The sequence below is a fragment of the Mobula hypostoma genome, chromosome 3 (genome assembly GCF_963921235.1).
Source record: "Mobula hypostoma chromosome 3, sMobHyp1.1, whole genome shotgun sequence".
Lineage (NCBI taxonomy): Eukaryota > Metazoa > Chordata > Chondrichthyes > Myliobatiformes > Myliobatidae > Mobula > Mobula hypostoma.
In genome coordinates this window covers 147,279,019-147,300,438 of record NC_086099.1, presented here as the reverse complement: position 1 = coordinate 147,300,438, position 21,420 = coordinate 147,279,019, and the positions used below count along the sequence as shown (strand labels likewise).

General features: G+C 42.6%; 1 protein-coding gene across 3 annotated transcripts in view; it reads left to right on the top strand.

Moving 5' to 3' along the window:
* Positions 1–5,756: 5,756 nt before the first annotated feature.
* LOC134343578 (guanine nucleotide-binding protein G(T) subunit gamma-T1-like) overlaps positions 5,757–21,420 on the top strand; it is a 93,328-nt gene continuing 77,664 nt past the window's right edge. The window contains exon 1 of one of the 3 annotated variants that reach the window (XM_063042327.1): positions 5,757–5,860. The gene's annotated coding sequence lies outside the window, so the exon portion shown is untranslated. The remainder of the gene's footprint in view (positions 5,861–21,420) is intronic. The other 2 variants (XM_063042328.1, XM_063042331.1) reach the window with 2 other exon arrangements.

Here is a 21,420-nt window from a genome sequence, read left to right as displayed (position 1 = left end):
ATGGCATTAGGTTTTAGTTAGTATGACAGTATTATTTAGCGGCCCTGTTAACCTAGTGTATATAATTTTTCCTTGGTTCTACACAATTCTTAGTTAACCTTAGAGAAATGTTCATTCCATGTCTTTGTATCTCCCTCTACACTTGGGCCATCACAGAACTCCTGTCAACAAGAGTCAATCTTCAAAATGGACCCAACAAAGAGAGAACAGCTGAAATTGGCACTGAGTTTTGTTGGTCAGGTGGGGAAGAAGTTAAAGTCAGCGGAGGTTGGGTTAACAGAATTGTCTCCCATGGTGTGACACCTTCTCTCAGCAGGGCAAGCTCAATCCACGCTTGAAGAACTCGTGTCAATGACGGTTCAGAAACTCAGAACAGACAGCCAGAATCAGGTGGCACCATTACTGCCCTCACTGCTGTGGTTCAGCAGCTCTTTGCCAGGATGGCCCCACTTCAAGCACAAGCACCATCACCATCCCCATCCTCCTCTATTGCAGTCTCATCAGCCTCCGCCATTAATACTCTAATTCCCATGGCTGCTCCGGACTTGAAGCGAACTTTCCTCCAGCAGGCAGGTACACCGGTGACCCTGACGGTTGCAGAAACTTTATTACCCATTGTGAGTTGACATTCCAAGCTCAGTCAGGTCAGTTCAGAGATGTTGCACATGAACTGGCTTCCATGATGAATCTCTTAGACTGACCCCCAATTAGCCTGTTCAATGTTCTAGGAGAACATGTTTCTCTTCCAGCCCACTCTTTCCAGCAAACTGACATTGAGTTCGAGAGAGTGTTTGTCCTTCCAGTATGGGGTCTGGAAGGTACCCACCGACTCCTGGACCTGCACCAAGGGAGAGGGTCAGTGAGAACTTATGCAGTAAAGTTCCACCCTCCTGAGCTTGAGATGGGGTGGGACAAGAGATCTCTCATCACTACTTTCCAGCATGGGCTGAGAACGGTGATCCAGCAGGAGGTCACAGTGCGTAATGAACAGGACAACCTGGATGACCGGATAAATCTGCCCATTCAAATAGACAACCGTGTAGATGAGTGGTGCCAAGAGAAGATACCTCAAGCCTCACACTCATCGGATCACTACCTGACTTTACCTCCTCTCTCAGAACACTGGCAGGAATGATGGCAGATTGATGGCAGCAATGGCTGGAATTTCTGGAAGCAATTCCGAAGAGGAAGAAGTTATTCTAAAAGAAAAATGACACAATCATGGCTAACAAGAGAAGTCAAAGCCAAAGAGAGGGCATATAATAGAGCAAAAATTAGTGGGAAGTTAGAGGATTGGAAAGCTTTTAAAAACCAACAGCAGGCAACAAAAAAACTCATTAAGTAGATAAAAATGGAATACAAAAGTAAGCCAGCAAATAATATTAAAGAGGATACCAAAAGATTCTTCAGATACATAAAGTGTAAAAGAGAGGCGAGAGTGGATATCGGACCGCTGGAAAACTATGCTTCAGAAGTAGTAATGGGGGACGATGAAATGACAGTTGAACTGAATAAGTATTTTGCATCCGCCTTCGTGGTGGAAGACACTAGTGGTATGGTGGAAGTTCCAGGTGTCAGGGGTCACGAAGTGTGTAAAGTTACCATAACTACAAAGAAGGTTATTGGAAAACTGAAAGGTCTGAAGTTAGATAAGTCACCTGGAGTCACCAGGTGTATGAAAGAGGTGGCTGAAGAGATTGTGGAGGCATTAGTAATAATCTTCCAAGTATCACTAGATTTGGAAAGGTTCTGGAGGACTGTAAAATTGCAAAAGTCACTCCACTCTTCAAGAAAAGAAAGAGGTCAAAGAGAGGAAACTATAGGCCAGTTAGCCTGACCTCAGTGGTTGGGAAAATATTGGAGTCAATTATTCAGGATGAGTTCTCTGGATATTTGGAGGCACATGATAAAATAGGCTGTAGTCAGCATGGTTTCCACAAGGGAAAATCTTGGCTGACAAATCTGTTGGAATTCTTTGAGGAAATAACTGGCAGAATAGACAAAAGGGGAATCAGTGGATGTCGTGTACTTGGATTTTCAGAAGGCCTTTAACAAGGTGCCACACATGAGGCTGCTTAACAAGCAACAAGCCCATGGTATTACAGGAAGGATGGTAGCATGAATAAAGCGGTGGCTGATTGGCGGGAGGCAAAGACTGGGAATAATGGGAGCCTTTTCTGACTGGCTGCTAGAGATTAGTGGAGTTCCACAGGGGTCTACGTTGAGACCACTTTTTTTGTTATATGTCAGTGATTTGGATGATGGAATTGATGGCTTTGTTGCAAAATCTGTAGGCAATATGAAGATAGGTTTAGGGGCAGGTAGTTTTGAGGAAGTAGAGAGGCTGCAGAAGGACTTGTACAGATTAGGAGAACAGGCGAAGAAATGGCAGATGGAGTATAGTGTCGGGAAGTGTATGGTCATACACATTGGTAGAAGAAATGAAAGGGTTGACTAATTTCTAAATGGAGAAATAGTATAAAAAACTGAGGTGCAAGGGAATTTGGGAGTCCTTGTGCAGGATTCCTTGAAGGTTAATTTCCAGGTTGAGTCTATGGTGAGGAAGGCAAGTACAATGTTAACATTCATTTCAGGAGGAGTAGAATATAAAAACAAGGATGCAATGTTGAGACTTTATAAAGGACTGGTGAAACCTCACTTGAAGTATTATGAGCAGTTTTGGGCCCCCTATCTTAGAAAGGATGTGCTGAAACTGGAGAGGGTTCAAAGGAGGTTCACAAAAATGATTTCAGGATTGAATGGCTTGTCGTCTGAAGAGCATTTGATGTCTCTGGGCCTGTATTCACTGGAGTTCAGAAGAATGAGTGATGTCCTCATTGAAACCTGTCGAATGGTGTAAGGCTTTGATAGAGTGGATGTAGAGAGTCTATGGTGCGAGTGTCTAAGACCTGTGCACACAGCCTCAGAATAGAGAGGCGTCCTTTTAGAACAGAGATGATGAGATATTTCTTTAGCCATAGAGTAGTGAATCTGTTGAATTCTTTGCCATAGGAAGCTGTGGAGCCCATGTTCCTATGTATATTTAAGGCAGAGGTTGATAGATTCTTGATTGGTCGGGGCATGAAGGAATATAGGGAGAAGGCAGGAGATTGAGGCTGAGAGGAAAATGGGATCAGCCATGATGAAATGGCAGAGCACACTCGATGGGGCAAATGACCTGTTTTTGCACCTATATCTAATGGTCTCATCTTATAGCCTCACCATTCAATACACAATCTACCTACATAAGAACCCATTCAGGTTGGGGCCCTGCACCTATCTCAGGACAAATGAAATCAGCATAGATGAATAGTTTGTTGCCTCTGGTGTGGCTTTCAGGTCACCTTTGGATATTGTGTCCCAAGTGCCCAGCAAAAGAGGAGACCTGCCTGTAAGAAGAAGAATTCTTCTGAGTTGATTCTCCCTGCAAGCATCTTCTCCTAGTCAAGTAATGCTCCTAACTTGCCTGTTGTGTGGGTCCCACACCCATGAGTTTCCGGCAATTATTGACTTCAGGGCAGCCGAGTAGCTCAAGGGTATCTTCCAACCTCAAAGATGGGTAGTTCCCACTCAACAATTGAGAGATATCAAGGCTCTAGATGGTTAGTCTATGGGCACCAGTAAGATTTGATCTACCTGTCGACAGTGTCAGGAAATGTAGAGGAAACTTTGCCCAAAAGCAGAGCAATGGAGATGAACCAGTGAATGATAACCTTAATAATGCACCACAAAGTAACAAGCCACACAAGCAAGAATAGACAATAAACTTTAGGCTGGGAGAGTGAAAACTAGAAGCAACTGTTCGAGCCTGACTTGCTTGATGAGTAAACAAGGTCTTCGGATGAGATCTGCGGTTAGCTACAGTCAGTTGTGCCCCTGTTGGCAGAGGTGATTCATGCAGTACAACAGCTACTCACAGAATGGCAAGTCCAGCCCAAACTGAAGTTCATGGAGAAGAAGTTAAAATCAGTAGAGTCTGGTTGCTTAAAGTGCCTCATGCAGTACAACAGTTAATTTCAGAGCGGCAAGCACAATTCAAGCAGGAAGAACAGGTGTCAGCCCTCACAGTGACAGTTTAGCAACTCGCAGCATTCTTGGGTTCTAGCTCGAGACATCCTGGACAAGTCCCTCATATGGGATTTCAAGTGACACAGGTTTACACCTCAGGAGCAGTGCCTAGGAAGGGGGACCCTGTCACAACCCTGTCATAGACTCTGCTGCAGGAGCTAGGCACCCTCACAGACGGGCTGCAGAAAGGGATCATCAGTCATGCTTGTGAGTATACACGTTCCAGCCAACTAGTGATTCACTGTGATTGTAATTAACTCCCTTCCTCTCATTTTAGTCTTGTCGAATCTTGACAAAAAGCACAGCAACATCAACCATCCCTGCTTTGTCCTTTTACTGGGAAAGAAGAGAACCACTTAGATTCACTCTGTAAGGGGGTGCTATTTACTTTAATGTTACATTACTGTTTTTGAGCCTCAGTGTCGGCGTTAGCCTTCAGTTTGCGGGTTTTAGTTAATGGCCCTGCTGGCCTAGTGTTTGGTGTTTTTACTTTAATTCTGAACAGTTCTTATTAAAAGTCAGTGAACTGCAGTGTATCTCTGCACTTGGTTCATCACCACAAGTCCCTCTCAGAAATAGGCTGCAAGTGATGAGTCTGGGATGAGTGGCAGGTGAATTCTATTAGCTGACTGGAGACTGGGGGGTGTCAGTGGAAGCAGGCTTGACAACATGTGCAAGATGGTAACCATAGGCATCAGCTCTCCTATCTTGTTCATTCACCTGAACTGCCACTGGTGGTTGGCCTTCCCTAGCTCTCTCGACAAAACCCACTGATTGATTGCTCCCCAAAGGCATTCCAAGAGTGGGGATTTATCAAATATTGAAATGCCTCGATAGAGTGGATGTTTAGAGGGTGTTTCCTATGGTGAGGGAGTCTAAGACCAGAGGACACAGCCTCAAAATAGAGGAATGTCCATTTTAGAATAGAGGTGAGGAGGAACTGCTATAGCCAGTGAGTGATGAATCTGTGGAATTTGTTGCTACAGCTCGCTGTGGAGGCCAAGTCATTGGGTATATTTAAGGCAGAGGCTGGTAGATTGTTGATTAGTCAGGGCATGAAGGGTTACGGGAAGAAGGCAGGAGATTGAGGTTGAGAGGGAAATGGATCAGCCATGATGAATTGGCAGAGCAGACTCAGTGGGCCGAATTCTGCTTCTGTATATAAAGGTCTTACGGTCTTTTCTACATTTTTTAAAATTAAAACATACAGTTGCCTCCAGAGTTTCTGAACATGAAAACTAGGATTAGACCAACATCAAAATCTTCCAGAGCATTCCAAAATTAGCGATTTTTCCAAATTATTCTTTTGCTAGACTTATCAAAATGTCATTAATGTTGGTTATGAAATTCCCATAATTTATTTGTGAATATACTTGTTGGGCCAAATTGTCACTGTAGGAAAATTAATTAAACTGTTTCAAAATTACACCCATGTAAAATAAAAAAAATAAAAAATAGATAGTTTGCACAATGTTCATGCAAAATAGGCATATGTTTTTCCTCAGATAACCTCCTGCGAACACAAACACACCTTCGCTTCAATGATTTATTAGTTTATAACAATGTAAACTTACTTTCTTTCCTTCCCTCACAATTATGCCTTGCAATAAAAGCACTAGCAAGTTAATTCCTGTATGCAATGTAATTGTACTTTAAACAATGCTTACGTTCTTTGACCTACTTCTGACAGTGACGTGGCACAGATAAGGCTGAGAAGCCAACACAAGTATGATCTGAGTTATATAACTCTGTTTCAAAAAGAAAGCTTGGAAATCATTGATATTTTTGACAGGTAATGTAATATTACAGTTTTTAATTATTAGATTCAATTGCAATGCTTTATATAATTTTTATATTCTCCTGAATGTAAACTGAAAACACCAATGGAACATGCTATTTGTATAATATGGGAAAAATGAGCATTTTCATAAACTCCAGATACTTGGTGGAATAAATTCTGTATTTTATTTTCTACTGTGGACTCAATATACGTTTGCTTTTTAAGTATTGTGCTAAGCCCAGAGTAAAATGCAAACATGAAATGTTCAGCATTTTGCTCGGCAGAAGACCAGCTCTGTTGTGGCTGACTGTAGATTTCTTAGCGGCACTCAATGGACTTGGGCCTCAAGTTGCGAGGTCGCTTGGTTTTCAGCCACCGGAGGACAGGCTTCTGAGCCACTGCGCTCTACAGGGGCAACGTAGCGCTGTTGTGGTGACCGAAGATTTCAAATGGACTGAGGGGTGTGGACTATATATACATATAGATATTTGTCTGGTTGTGTTCTTACTAATATTCTATATATGCAAGGACTGAGCCTCAAAGCCATGGTGTCGCCTGGTGGTGCTGGGAGACAGATACTATTGATGGGCTGGGGGTTCTGGACTGTATATATATATATATATATATATATATATATATATATATACACATGCATATTTGGCGTTGTTGTATTTTTACTGATATTCTAGATGGGTTTGTTGACTTGCATGCATCAAGCCACGACATTACGGGGTGGGGAAGTGGGTCTCGGGACTCTTATAACGTGATTGTGATCTTGTGTGTGACTGTTGTTAAGGTGTCTTTGCACCTCGACCCCCATAATAACACTGTCTCGTTTGGCTGTATTCATGAGTATTCATAGATGGATAAATGACAATTAAAATTGAATTGAATTAAATTGAAAGCTTGTTGTAAATCTGCATGTGATTATATTTTGGAAACTCTTGTCCAGAAATATACAAAAACTCTACTCTATAATCTTATTGTTTAGAAAAATGTTTGTTCTTAATAGTTTCACTGTTGCTCTGATAACAGAACAGGTTTCTGATGTTCAGAATAATAGACAACATAATGTCTCAGCCAGAAGAATTCCTCCCTCACAAGAATAGTAAACTCAGTTCAGCCCTAAACTTTAGTACTGTCTGTGTGGAGTTTGCACATTGTGTGGGTTTCCTCCAAGCTCTCAAGTTTTTTCCTCACATTCAAGGGATTGATTGACCACAGAATTGTCCCTCCTGTATAAGTGAGTCATCGCTCCTAATGAGAGTTGATGGAATTGTATGAGGACCAAATGACAGGGCAAATTAATGAATAAATGGGATTGAATAAATGGGATTGTTCAGTGATGGACCAAATAGTTTCATTCTATGTTGAGGGAAATGTGATGTTGTCTTGCTCTGCTCTCTCCACACTAATCCTAACCTCAGCTACACAGCCGCAGATAAAGGAGAGTGCTGTAGTAGTCTGCCAGACTGACGTCTACCTTGCTGAGGCCCAGCAACAACTCTCAGACTCCACCTCTTATTTACCCCTTGAACAGGAATCCACCAAGGAGCACCAGCCATTGTCTCCCACACCATCACTGACCTTATTAGCTCTGGGGATCTCCAGTCCACTACCACCAACCTCGTAGTTCTCATACCAGGCACTTCCTGTTTCTACCTCCTACCCAAGATCCACAAACTTGCTTGTCCATGTAGACCCATTCTTTCAGCTTGTTCCTGCCCCACTAAACTCTATCTGCATACATCAGCTCTGTCTTATCCCCTAGTTCAGTCTCTTCCTACCTACATCCATGACACTTCACATGTATGATTTCAGCTTCCCTGCCCCCCATTATCTTGTTTTTTCTATGGATGTCCAGTCCCTGTACACCTCCACTCCCCCCACCAGGAAGGCCTCAAAGCTCTCTGTTTCTTTCTGGACACCAGACCCAACCAGTTCCTCTCCACCACCACTCTCCTTCGTCTAGCAGAACTTGTCCTCACCCTTAATAATTTCTCCTTTGGCTCCTCCTACTTCCTTCAAACAAAAGGTGTAGCCATGGGCACTCACATGGGTCCCAGCTATGCCTGCCTTTCTGTTGGTTATGTGAAACAGTCTACGTTCCAAGCCTACATCGGCGACCGTCCCGCACTTCTCCTATGCTACATTGATGACGGGATTGGTGCTGCTTCCTGCACCCATGCAGAGCTTGTTGACTTCATCAACTTTGCCTCCAACTTCCACCCTGCCCTCAAATTTACCTGATCTATTTCTGACATCTCCCTCCCCCTTCTTGGTCTCACTGTCTCTATCTCTGGAGACAATTTATCGACTGATGTCTATTATAAACCCACGGACTCACGGCTACCTGGACTATACCTCTTCCCACCTTCTTACTTGTGAAAACACCATCCCCTTCTCTCAATTCCTCCATCTCCGCTGCATCTGCTCTCATGATGAGGCTTTTCATTCTAGAACAAAGGAGATGTCCTCCTTTTTCAAAGAAAGGGGCTTCCCTTCCTCAACCATCAACACTGTCCTCAACCACATATCTTCCATTTCACGCACGTCTGCTCTTACCCCATCCTCCTGCCACCCTACCAGGGATAGGGTTCCTCCTGTCCTCATCTACCACCCCACCAGCCTCCACATCAGCACATAATTTTCCACAACTTTCACCATCTCCACAGGATCCACCACCAAGCACATTTTTCCCTCCCTCCACCCCCCCCCCACACTTTCTGCAGGGATCGCTTCCTATGCAACTCCCTTGTTCATCCATCCCTCTCCGCTGATCTCCCTGCTGGCACTTATCCTTGCAAGCAGAACAAATGCTACAACTGCACCTACACCTCCTCCCTCACTGCCATTCGGGGCCCCAAACAGTTCTTCCAGGTGAGGCGACACTTCACCTGTGAGTCTTTTGGGGTTATATACTGTGTCCGGTGCTCCTGGTGTGGCCTCCTGTATATTGGTGAGAACCGATACAGATTGGGAGACTGTTTCGCCAAGCACCTATGCTCCGTCCGCCAGAAAAAGCAGGATCTCCCAGTGACCACCAATTTTAATTCCACTTCCCATTCCCATATGTCCATCCATGGCCTCCTCTACTATTGTGATAAGGGCACACTCAGGTTGGAGGAACAACACCTTATATTCCATCTGGGTAGCCTCCAACTTGATGGCATAAAAATCTATTTCTGAAACTTCCAGTAATGTCCACCTACACCATTCCCCATCTCCATATCTCCTAGCCTGCCCATCGCCTCCTTCTGGTGCTCCTCCCCCCTTTTCTTCCTTCCATAGACTTCTGTTCCCTCCTATCAGGCTCCTCCTTCTCCAGCCCTGTATCTCTTTTACCAATCAGCTTCCCAGCTCTTTACTTCATCCCTCCTCCTCCCAGTTTCACCTATCACTTGGTGTTTCTCTCTCCCCTCTCCCATCTTTTAAATCTACTCCTTATCTTTTTTTCCTCTGGTCCTGCCAAAGGGTCTCAGCCCAAACCATAAACTGTTCTTTTTTTCCATTGATGCTGCCTGGCCTGCTGAGATCTTGATTATCCACCTGTTGCCAATTAAACCAAATTAAACATAACACATGGCAAGCCACATCAAATAAGCATAATTAATTCAAACAGCTCAAACATTCAGGACACAATACCAAAACTTAACTCTTTAATTACACAACACTTACAGCAATTTCACACCCTCCAAATCTCATTGAGTCTATTCAGATATTACCTACTCACGATAAAGCTGGCCAGGTGTCAATGTGGCGAATTCCTCTCCGGTCAGAGTTTGAAGTCTTATTCTGCAACTGTTAAGCTCTAGGGTTATGACTATCTATCATCTCATGAGGCACCTTTTTAAACATTTCTTTCTAAATCATTCAGACAGTGTTTTGATTTTATCATCAATGACATGGCTACAAGTCAATTCTTGTTACATATACAGTAAGTACTTGTTGTTTTTCTTGCTGGTTCTCATAATTACCTTAGCCACAAGTAGTACAGCTCCTTCTTGAACAAATTTCCTCCAGGTGTATCTATTGAGTACAACGACTTCCTAGTTTTGCAATGTTGAATTTCTTCATGCTGTTTTTGATATTATCTTTGAAATGTTTCCTCTGCCCACCAGGGGTTCACTGCCATCCTTTGACTGGGAGTAAAGATCTTTTTGGGGAGAGGATACTGTCCATGGTACAACAATATCTCAAAACTGTCTGTGTTTCTCAGTATCAGGAGCAATTGGGGAACCACAGCACTGTAAAATTGTCACAGGAGGAAAAACACTACAGCTACATCATCACTCTGACACTAATCATGTATTGAAATATCAGTGTCACATCATATTGGTCGAGTCTCTCATTGTTTCCAAATCTTCCATTTAACTCACTTATTATCTCATGAACGGTCTACACATCTCTCAGAGTGGCTACGACTGAGGAGCTAACTGGGACAGTATTTGAGTGCACTTTAGTGCTCAACCTTCAGCTGTATGAATACCTCAGTTTCCCTGATGAAGTTTACCAACCAAATGACTGGTTGTAAGGTAAGAAACTCAGTAAAAGGAGGGCTTTGACAATAAGGGGAAGGGTTATCCCTGCAGTCAAATGAGTTACATCAGCTGCAATTCCAGTATCAGTTACTCAATGTTACTATGGGTTATAACCATATAACAATTACAGCACGGAAACAGGCCGTCTCGGCCCTTCTAGTCCGTGCCGAACTCTTACTCTCACCTAGACCCACTGACCTGCACTCGGCCCATATCCCTCCATTCCTTTCCTGTCCATATATCTATCCAAGTTAACTTTAAGTGACAACATCGAACCTGCCTCAACCACTTCAGCTGGAAGCTCGTTCCACACAGCTACCACTCTCTGAGTAAAGAAGTTCCCCCTTATGTTACCCCTAAACTTTTGCCCTTTAACTCTCAATTCATGTCTTCTTGTTTGAATCTCCCCCACTCTCAATGGAAAAAGCCTATCCACGTCAAGTCTATCAATCCCCCTCATAATTTTAAATACCTCTATCAAGTCCCTTCTCAACCTTCTACGCTCCAAAGAACAAAGACCTAACTGGTTCAACCTTTCTCTGTAACTTAGGAGATGAAACCCAGGCAACATTTTAGTAAATCTTCTCTGTACTCTCTCAATTTTATTGACGTCTTTCCCATAATTTGGTGACCAGAACTGTACACAATACTCCAAATTTGGCCTTACCAATGCCTTATACAATTTCAACATTACATCCCAACTCCTATACTCAATGCTCTGATTAATAAAGCCCAACATACCAAAAGCTTTCTTCACCACCCTATCCACATGAAATTCCACCTTCAGGGAACTATGCACCATTATTCCTAGATCCCTCTGTTCTACAGCATTCTTCATTGCCCTACCATTTACCATGTATGTCCTATTTTGATTCGTCCTACCAAAATGTAGCACCTCACATTTTTCAGCATCAGACTCCACCTGCCATCTTTCAGCCCACTCTTCTAACTGGCCTAAATCTCTCTGCAAGCTTTGAAAACCTACTTCATTATCCACAAAGCCACCTATCTTAGTATCATCTGCATACTTACTAATCCAATTTACCACCCCATCGTCCAGGTCATTAATATATATGACGAACAACATTGGACCCAGTACAGATCCCTGAGGCACACTGCTACACACCGTCCTCCAATCTGACACACAGTTATCCACCACTACACTCTGGCGTCTTCCATCCAGCCACTGCTGAATCCATTTTACTACTTCGATATTAACGCTTAACGATTGAACCTTCCTATCTAACCTTCCATGTGGAACCTTGTCAAACCCCTTACTGAAGACCATATAGACAACATCCACTGCTTTACCCTCGTCAACTTTCCTAGTAACCTTATCAAAAAATTCAGTAAGATTTGTCAAATATGACCTTCCACGCACAAATCCATGCTGACTGTTCCTAATCAGACCCTGTCTATCCAGATAATTATATATACCATCTCTAAGAATACTTTCCATCAAATTACCCACCACTGTCGTCAAACTCGCAGGCCGATAATTGCTAGGTTTACTCTTAGAACCCTTTTTAAACAATGGAACCACATGAGCAATATGCCAATCCTCCAGCACCATCCCTGTTTCTAATGACATTTGAAATATTTCTGTCAGAGCCCCTGCTATTTCCACACTAACTTCCCTCAAGGGTCTAGGGAATATCTTGTCCGGACCTGGAGACTGAACCACTTTTATATTCCTTAAAAGTGCCAGTACTTCCTCTTCTTTAATCATCATACTTTCCATAACTGCCCTTCTTGTTTCCCTTACCTTACACAATTCAATATCCTTCTCCTTAGTGAATACCAAAGGAAAGAAATTGTTCGAAATCTCCCCCATCTCTTTTGGCTCCGCACATAGCTGTCCACTCTGATTCTCTAAGGGACCAATTTTATCCCTCACTATCCTTTCGCTATTAATATAACTGTAGAGACCCTTTGGATTTATTTATTTTCATCTTACAGTCTCGTATTTTCTTTTACCTTTTCTAATTTCTTTCTTAAGATTCTTTTTATATTCTTTATATTCCTCGAGCACTTCATTTACTCCAAGCTGCCTATATTTATTGTAGATCCCTCTTTTTTCCCCGAACTAAGTTTCCCATATCCATTGAAAACCATGGCTCTCTCAAACTTTTAACCTTTCCTTTCAACCTAACAGGAACATAAAGATCCTGTACCTTCAAAATTTCACCTTTAAATGACCTCCACTTCTTGATTGCATCTTTCCCATAAAACAAATTCTCCCAATCCACTCCTTCTAAATCTTCTTGCATCTCCTCAAAGTTAGTCTTTCTCCAATCAAAAATATCAACCCTGGGTCCAGTCCTATCCTTCTCCATAATTATATTGAAACTATGGTATTGTGATCACTGGACCCGAAGTGCTCCCCAACACATACCTCCATCACCTGCCCTATCTCATTCCCTAACAGGAGATCCAACACTGCCCCTTCTCCAGTTGGTACTTCTATGTATTGCTGCAAAAAACTATCTTGCACACATTTGACAAACTCCAAACCATCCAGCCCTTTTACAGAATGGACTTCCCAGTCTATGTGTGGAAAATTAAAATCTCCCACAATCACAACCTTGTGCTTACTACAAATATCTGCTATCTCCTTACAGATTTGCTCCTCCAGTTCTCGGTCCCCATTAGGTGGTCTATAATACACCCCTGTAAGCGTCACTACACCTTTCCTATTCCTTAATTCCACCCAAATAGCCTCCTTGGACAAGTCCACTAATCTATCCTGCCAGAGCACCTCTGTTATATTTTCTCTGACAAGCAATGCATCACCTCCCTCTCTTGCCCCTCCTATTCTATCACACCCGAAGCAACGAAATCCTGGAATATTTAGTTGCCAATCACACCCCTCCTGCAACCACGTTTCACTAATAGCTACAACATCGTACTTCCAGGTATCAATCCATGCTCTAAGCTCATCCACCTTTCTTACAATGCTCCTAGCATTAAAATAGATGCATTTAAGAAACTCTCCACCTCTTACTCTCTGTTTATCCTTAATGGAGCAAACAACTTTGTTATCTTTTTCTTCCTTGTCCCCTACATCTTCAGTCTGAGTGCTCCTGATCTCTGTCTCCTGCTTATCCTCCCTCACACATTGTCTATTAGCTTTCTCTATTTGTGAACTAACCTCCTCTCTCCGAGTCTCTTTAATTTGATTCCCACCCCTGAACCATTCTAGTTTAAAATCACCTCAGTAGCCTTCGCAAATCTCCCTACCAGGATATTGGTTCCCCTAGGATTCAAGTGTAATCCGTCCTTTTTGTACAGGTCACACCTGCACCAAAAGAGGTCCCAATGATCCAAAAACTTGAATCCCTACCCCCTGTTCTAATCCCTCAGCCATGCATTTATTCTCCACCTCATTGCATTCCTACTCTCACTGTCGCGTAGCACAGGCAGTAATCCCGAGATTACTACCTTTGCGGTCCTTTTTATCAACTCCCTTCCTAACTCCCTATATTCTCCTTTCAGGACCTCTCCCCTTCTCCTACATATGTCATTGGTACCTATATGTACCACGACCTCTGGCTCCTCTCCCTCCCACTTCAGGATATCTTGGATGCGATCAGAAACATCCTGGACCCTGGCACCAGGGAGGCAAACTACCATCTGGGTCTCCGGACTGTGTCCACAGAATCGCCTAGCTGAGCCCCTAACTATCGAGTCCCCTATTACTACTGCCCTCCTTTTCCTTTCCCTACCCTTCTGAGCTACAGGGCCTTTATGTTCTACTTCAAGTTCTAGTTGGAACAGGAGCAAAACCATTGTTGAACTAGTGGCAGAAAAGAGATGTTGCAAGTTGAATGACAACTGCTTCTGAAGAGGGAAAGCTCTCAGTCAAGGTCATAAAGTAGATCTGGTTGCTTGGGGAAAGAATCCGTCAGACTGTGGAGGGAAGGACCTGTAATTGTGGCTGCGGAGAGGAATAGGCCATGGTCAACAGCAAAAAGGCCATCCTTGTAGGATCAGGAAGAAAACTGCTGCATTTGAAGTGAGAAACTCTGTCAGATTACTGTTTCAATAGAGAGTATAGTTACTGGAATAATTAGTGATGATGGTGCAGATAGCATTTCCAACTCCTGGTCAGATTGACACTAATATTACTTGGTAATGAGTTCCTAGATTATTATTGCTTCCTGATGCACAATTTTATCATTAAGAAAATGAAGAAACACAGGAGAATCTATTGTAATAAAATACATAGGTTCAGCCACAGCTAGTTCATTGTGTGTATTCAGGTCATCGCACTATGGAGAACATGTGGTTAAGTGAGGGGGGGGGGGCGCAGAAAATATTCATAAGGATTTTTCCGGGAGTGGGGGGCTTGAGTTACAAGAAGGGATGGATAGGCTCCGCCTGATTTTCCTGGACAGAAGGAAGCAGAGGGGTGAAATTATAAAGGTTTATAAGGACCATTGTTAAAGTACAAACGTAGTTATTCAGAGATTTTCCCATTGTAGGGGAATCTCAAACTAGAGGGCATAGGTTTAAGATGAGAGGAGAAAGATTTAAATAGATTCTGAGGGGTGGGTTTTTAATACAGAAGGTGGAGGGGAGATGGAACAAGCTGTCAGAGGAAGTGGTAGAGGCAAGTGTAAATACTACATTTAAAAGACATTTGGACAGATACATGGACAGGAAAGTTGTAGAGTGTATAGGCCATACACAGGCAAATGGTCGTCATCGATGCGTTGGGCCAAAGGTCCTGTTTCCATGCTCTATAACTCTATAAATATTCATATATCCTGGCAAGCCTGCAGCTGGACTCACTCAGCAACCAATCTCTTGAGAATAAGATATTGACCAAATGGCTGGTTTGCTCAGTCATCAATTGTTATAACTCCATTAGGAAATGCTCAACCTTTATTTCCTGTTCAACTGAACACCCATCTTTTACTTTGTTACTTCTGTTCTTATAGATTTACTAATTTAGAGAAAGAAATCTGATATTTCAAAGTGTGCATTTTAGTTGCCATGTAAAACTTACAATTAAACTCAAATGATCCCAATTTGGTCTAATTTGCATATGTGCCCTGATGTCTCCCTGATCCAACGGTGATCTCCACAATAACCCTCAACCCATGGTCTGATATTTCAGTCATGTTCCATTCTCCTCCAACACACACTCTGATCACCCACAGCTCACAAATTAACCTGCTCCTACTTTTCTCAGCTCATTCTCCAACCTCTTCAACTAAAACTTAAATCCACTCTTATCAGCATGTTGCTTTTTGATTATATTTCAATTTGTGCAGAAGGAGCAAGTCCAGGAATGGGGGCAGTCCATTCGGGTACACGTGTGCACAACTTGACTGGAAATGAAAGAAGAATGTGGAATTGTGGAATGCTGTGAGGACTGGTGTCAGTTGTGCAGTGCAGAACTCAAAGCCAGAGCACATCAGCGATCAGGATCCAAAGGTGGAAACATGGCCAAGAATATGGGCAGATGAATGACTGGGAGCAAATGGCTTGCAGAGAGGAAGGCAGGGAGGGAGAGGGAGATGTAAGGGCTAAAAAGAGAGAATAAAGAGGTCAGAATATGGGCCTAGGAGAAGGGAAAGTACAAAGCAGTGGGGTTCTGGTACATAGAGGACTGTGGCTGAAGTATTGGGAGGAGGTGGGTGTGAGAGAGTTTGGAAGCAAAGAACTATTTTGATGTTACAGTCAGTCTGAAGTGTTGTTTTTATTTTGAGTTCCCCGACGCGAGAATCAGCAGCAAACTCTCCCTCAGCATTGAGAGAGGGAGAGTGATCAATCCCAAATGCAGAAACCTTCAACAGTTGCTCTCCCTGTTTTCGATGTTCCAGCTCCCACTGTGCTTCAGTTTGCTACACCAGCAAGAATTGGTGCAAGGCTCCAAAGGTACCAAACTTCAGGCTGAACCTGGACATATCAAAACATGGTATGGTCAGATGAGTGACTGGGAATCAGGGGTGTAAGGGCCAGAAGGAAGGGAGTTTGTGAAAGAGGTTGATGATGTCAGAAAATGGGACTGTAGTGAGAGAAAACAGCAAGTAGAAATGTTCATGGGCATGGAGGTCTATAGGTGAGGTATCAAGAGTGAAGGGTGACTGAGTTTAGAAACAAAAATGGTGGTAGTGGTTAAGCGCGCACGTGTGTGTGTGTGTGTGTGTGTGTGTGTGAGAGAGAGAGACACACAGAGAGACACAGAGAGAGATCCAGAAGATGGCACAATGTTCCTTTTGTTGTAACAAGTATTTTTTAACAAAAAAAATACAAGCAGTCTTTGTTTCAGTTACATCAGTTTCTCTGTAAAATCATTCATTAGGAAGTAATAGCAATGCATTAATTTAGTAGTTAACATGTTTTGCACATAGAAAGTTTTTGCCAAAGTTGCATTTGTATGAAAAATAGTGAAGGTCGGTGATACATAAGTGATCTCTGTCTTATGGGAGGTACGTTACTAGGAAACAAGCTGTAGCGAGATTTTCTGTAATGCGAAGCTGCCTCATCTTTGCATGTTTCAAGAAAAATACTGTTGATTTATTTACTATTTTTCACATGAATTCTCCTCCAACAAGACATCAAGCTTGTTTGGAGGCTTGCCTGCTTCGATGACATCAAGAGCTATTCTGGCTTTATGCTTTTGCTCTTGGAACGGTCACTCATGCCAAACATGTCCAAGGGTAGAGACCAGAGTAAGAGTGGTCCATGATCCTCCAGGTTTGGAGGTTTTGCTTGGGGCAAACAGCCCTGACTGGTCAAACAAAACTGTTGTTGGACACTACAATGAAAAATCCGTCTACATCTGAGTGCGACGGTATTCCTGAGTCTCCACCCAGGACATGCAAGACTGACAGTAAACCAAGAGGAAGCTACTGACACACTGAAGGAAGGCGTAAATACCACCAAAGATGGAGGAGCTTCGTTGCTGCTCTAAATGCCAACGGCGTAACGGGCAAAAGAAGAAGAAACATGAATTCTGTTAAAGCGAATTTCGTTCCATATCTCAAATTTTGGGTAGTGATTTGCAAATTTTATAAGAGCAAATGAGTGTAAACAGAACGGCCATAATGTGGGGATGGCCTGTATATGAATTCCCAAATTAAGGTAGTACTGGTCTTTTGGTGTTAAGTATTTAGAACAAATATAATTCAGGAAGTAACATAGAACACAGAACATAGTACACCGCCAAATACCTATAGTTCATTGAGTATAGCTCAGCATTTAACACCATCATTCCCATAGTCCTGATCAGTAAGCTACAGAAAACGGGTATCTGTACCTCCCTCTGTAATTGGATCCTTGGCTTCCTAACTGGAAGACAAAATCTGTGTGGATTGGTAATAATATTTCCTCCTTGCCAATGGTCAATACTGCCACAACTCAGGGATGTGTGCTTGATCCACAGCTCTATTCTCTCTATACCCATGACTGAGTAGCCTAATACCATCTATAAATTTGCTGATGATACAACCATTGTTGGCAGAATCTCAGATGGAGATGAGGGCGTACAGGAGCAAGATATACCAGCTAGTTGAGTGGTGTCGCAGCTACAACATTGCACTCAATATCAATAAGACCAAAGAGCTGATTTTCAACTTCAGAAAGGCTTCAACGAGGGAACATGAACCAATCCTCAGAGAGATCAGGAGTGGAGAGAATGAGCAATTTCCTGGGTGTCAAGATCTCTGAGGATCTAACCTGGTCCCAACATATTGATACAACAAAAAAGGGAAGACAGCAGTTATATTTTATTAGGAGTTTGAGGAGATTTTGTTTGTCATTTAAAGCACTTGAAAACTTGTACAGATGTAACATGGAGAGCATTCTGAATGCATCACTTTCTGTTATGGGGGGAGGCTACTGCAAAGGATCAAAAGAAGCTACAGAAATTTGTATAATTACTCAGTTTATTAAGGAGCCCATCACCCTCTTCTCATTGCTACTGTCAGGAAGAAGGTACAGAAGCCTAAAGGCACACACTCAGTGATTCAGGAACAGCTCTGCCATCCGATTTCTAAATGGACATTAAACCCACAAATACTACCATACTTTTTTTTGTATTATTTCTGTTTTTGCACAATTTTTAACTGAATATTTAATATATGTTGAAATACTTAACGTATTTGATTTACTTTTTTTCTGTATTATTACGTATTGCTTTGTATTGCTGCTGCTAAGTTAAGAAATTTCACAGCATATGCTGGTGGTATTAAACCTGACTCTGGTTCTGATTCTGACATTAATAGAGATTTATAAAACCAGAAGGACCATAGTCAGTCACAGAGATTTTCCCATTGTAGAGGAATCTAGAGCTAGAGACCAAAGGTTTAGGAAGAGAGGAGAAAGTTTTAAAGAGAGCCTGAGGGGTGGGTTTTTAATACAGATGGTGGAGGGTGTATGGAACAAGCTGTCAGAGGAAGATGCAGAGGCAAGTCCAATTACGACATTTAAAAGACATTTGGATAAGTACAGTACATGGACAGGTAAGTTACAGAGGGCATGGACCAAACACAGGGAAATGGGATTAGCTGAGTTGAATATTCTAGTCTGTATTGATGTGTTTGGCCAAATTCCATAACTCTATAAATCTATATTCTCACTTCCCGACAAGCCTGCAGCCAGACTCATTCAGCAACCAATCTCTTGGGATTAAGATATTGACCAAATGGTTGGGTTTCTCAGTCTTCAATTGTTATGACTTAATTAGGAAATGCTCAGCCACTGAGCATTTTCATGGCCACAGTGGAAGTTGTGTCTCCCTGGAGTTGCTGGCTCAGAATTCCCTGAGTGATCCTCAATAGGAATCATTTCCCACTAGAACTGCTGGCTAATGTCTGGTACAATCCAGCACAATATCAGATCATAGTACAATGCCAGCTACATTTCTTGTTAAACTGAACAGCTCTCTCACACAGCCATCTTTTAGTTCATTACTTCTGTTCAAAGAAATTTACCAATTTAAAGAAAGAGAAACTGATACTTCTAATGGAGCATTTTAGTTCCCTCATTGAAACTACATTTATCCGTAAACAATTTGATCTAATTTTGATTGAATTTGATCTAATTTATATCCACACTCCAATCACTCCATGATCCGATGCTAATGTCCACATGATTCACAATAATGCTCAGACCATCATCTGATGTTCCACAGTCATGTACCATTCTCCTCCAACACACACACTGATCACCCACAGCTCACAAACTAACCTGCTCCTACTTTTCTCAGCTCATTCTCCAACCTCTTCAACTAAAGCTTAAAACCACACTTATCAGCATGTTGCTTTTTGATTATATTTCAATTTGTGCAGAAGGAGCAAGTCCAGGAATGGGGGCAGTCCATTCGGGTACACGTGTGCACAACTTGACTGGAAATGAAACAAGAATGTGGAATTGTGGAATGCTGTCAGTTGTGCAGTGCAGAACGCAAAGCCAGAGCACATCAGCGATCAGGATCCAAAGGTGGAAACATGGCCAAGAAAATGTTTCAATAGGTCAATGATTTCATTTAATTAGAGAATGTACACAATATGCAACCTGAAATTCCTACTCTCCACAGATACCCTTGAAACAGAAGGAAAAGCCCAAAGGAATGAATGGTAGAAAAAACATAGGAACCCCAAAGCCTCGTCCCCCGCTTCCTCACACAAGCAGCAGCAAGCAGAATCAACTCTTCCTCCACTTATTCTTGCATAAAGCAACAGCATTCTCACCACCCACCATGCAAGCAACAGCAAAGCCCCCCAAAAAGAGACCATAGTGTATGGTACATCAAAACCTAATTGTTCACTCCAACATTTCAACATCCCACAGGCTGCAAGAGCCGCTATTTTGTTGTTAGTCAGTCTGAAGTGTTGCTTTTATTTTGAGTTCCCTGACTCGAGAATCAGCAGCAAATTCTCCCTCAGCAATGAGAGAGGGAGAGCGTGGTTAGTACCGGGTGCTGAGCCTTCCAACAGCCGCTGTCCCTGTTTTCGATGTTCCGGCTCCCGCTGTGCTTCACTTCGCAACACTGGTGAGAATTCATGCAAGGCCCCGAAGACACCCGGCTTCAGACTGTACCTGGACATATTGAAACGTGACATGGTCAGATGAGTGACTGGGAACCTCTCGGGTGTAAGGGCTAGAAGGAGGGGAGTTCGTGGAAGAGGTTGAAGATGTCAGAAAATGGGACTGTAGTGAGAAAAAACAGCAAGTAGATGTGTTCATGGGCATGGAGGTCTTTGGGTGAGGTATCAAGAGTGAAGGGTGACTGAGAGAGTTTGGAAGCAAAGATGGTGGTAGCAGTCAAGCGCACGTGTGTGTGTGTGTGACTGAGACTGTGTGAGAGAACTCTCCAGAAGATAGCACAATGTCCCTTTTGTTATTATAAGTATTTTTATAACAAAGAGTACAAGCAGACTTTGTTTCAGTTACGTCAGTATAATTCAGGAAGTACCATAGAACATAAAACGTAATACTCCACAGACACGGGCTCTTTGTCCCATGATGTAGTGCTGGACTAATTAAGCTAATGATGTTAATTACACTAACCCCCTTTGACAACACATGGCCCATATCCCTCTGTTTGCTGCGTATTCATATGCCTGTATAAGCACTTTTTAAATACCTCTTTCGTATCTGCTGTACCACCATTTGTGGCTGCACATTCTAGACACCTCCCACAAGGTCCAGTATGGCCCTTGTCTAGATCCACATACAATGTTAAGAAACTCTCTTCAAAGACCCTAACGAACTCCATCCCACCTAACACCCTTGCACTGAAAGTCCCAGTCTATATTAAGGAAGTTGAAGTCACCCATTACTACAACCCTATTGTTTGTGCACTTTCCCTAGTCTGCCTGCATATCTGTTCCTCAACTGGTACATGATAGCGTCATTACTGATAATAAAATAAGTAAATACAGCATTAAATAACTATAATAACTGAGCCCAGAACACACACACTCTTACGACTCAAGCATTCTTTTTATTTTACTTGTGCACAAGGCAAACAGCATGGACCCCTGTCACCCACTCTGTTCTGAAACCTGAACAGAA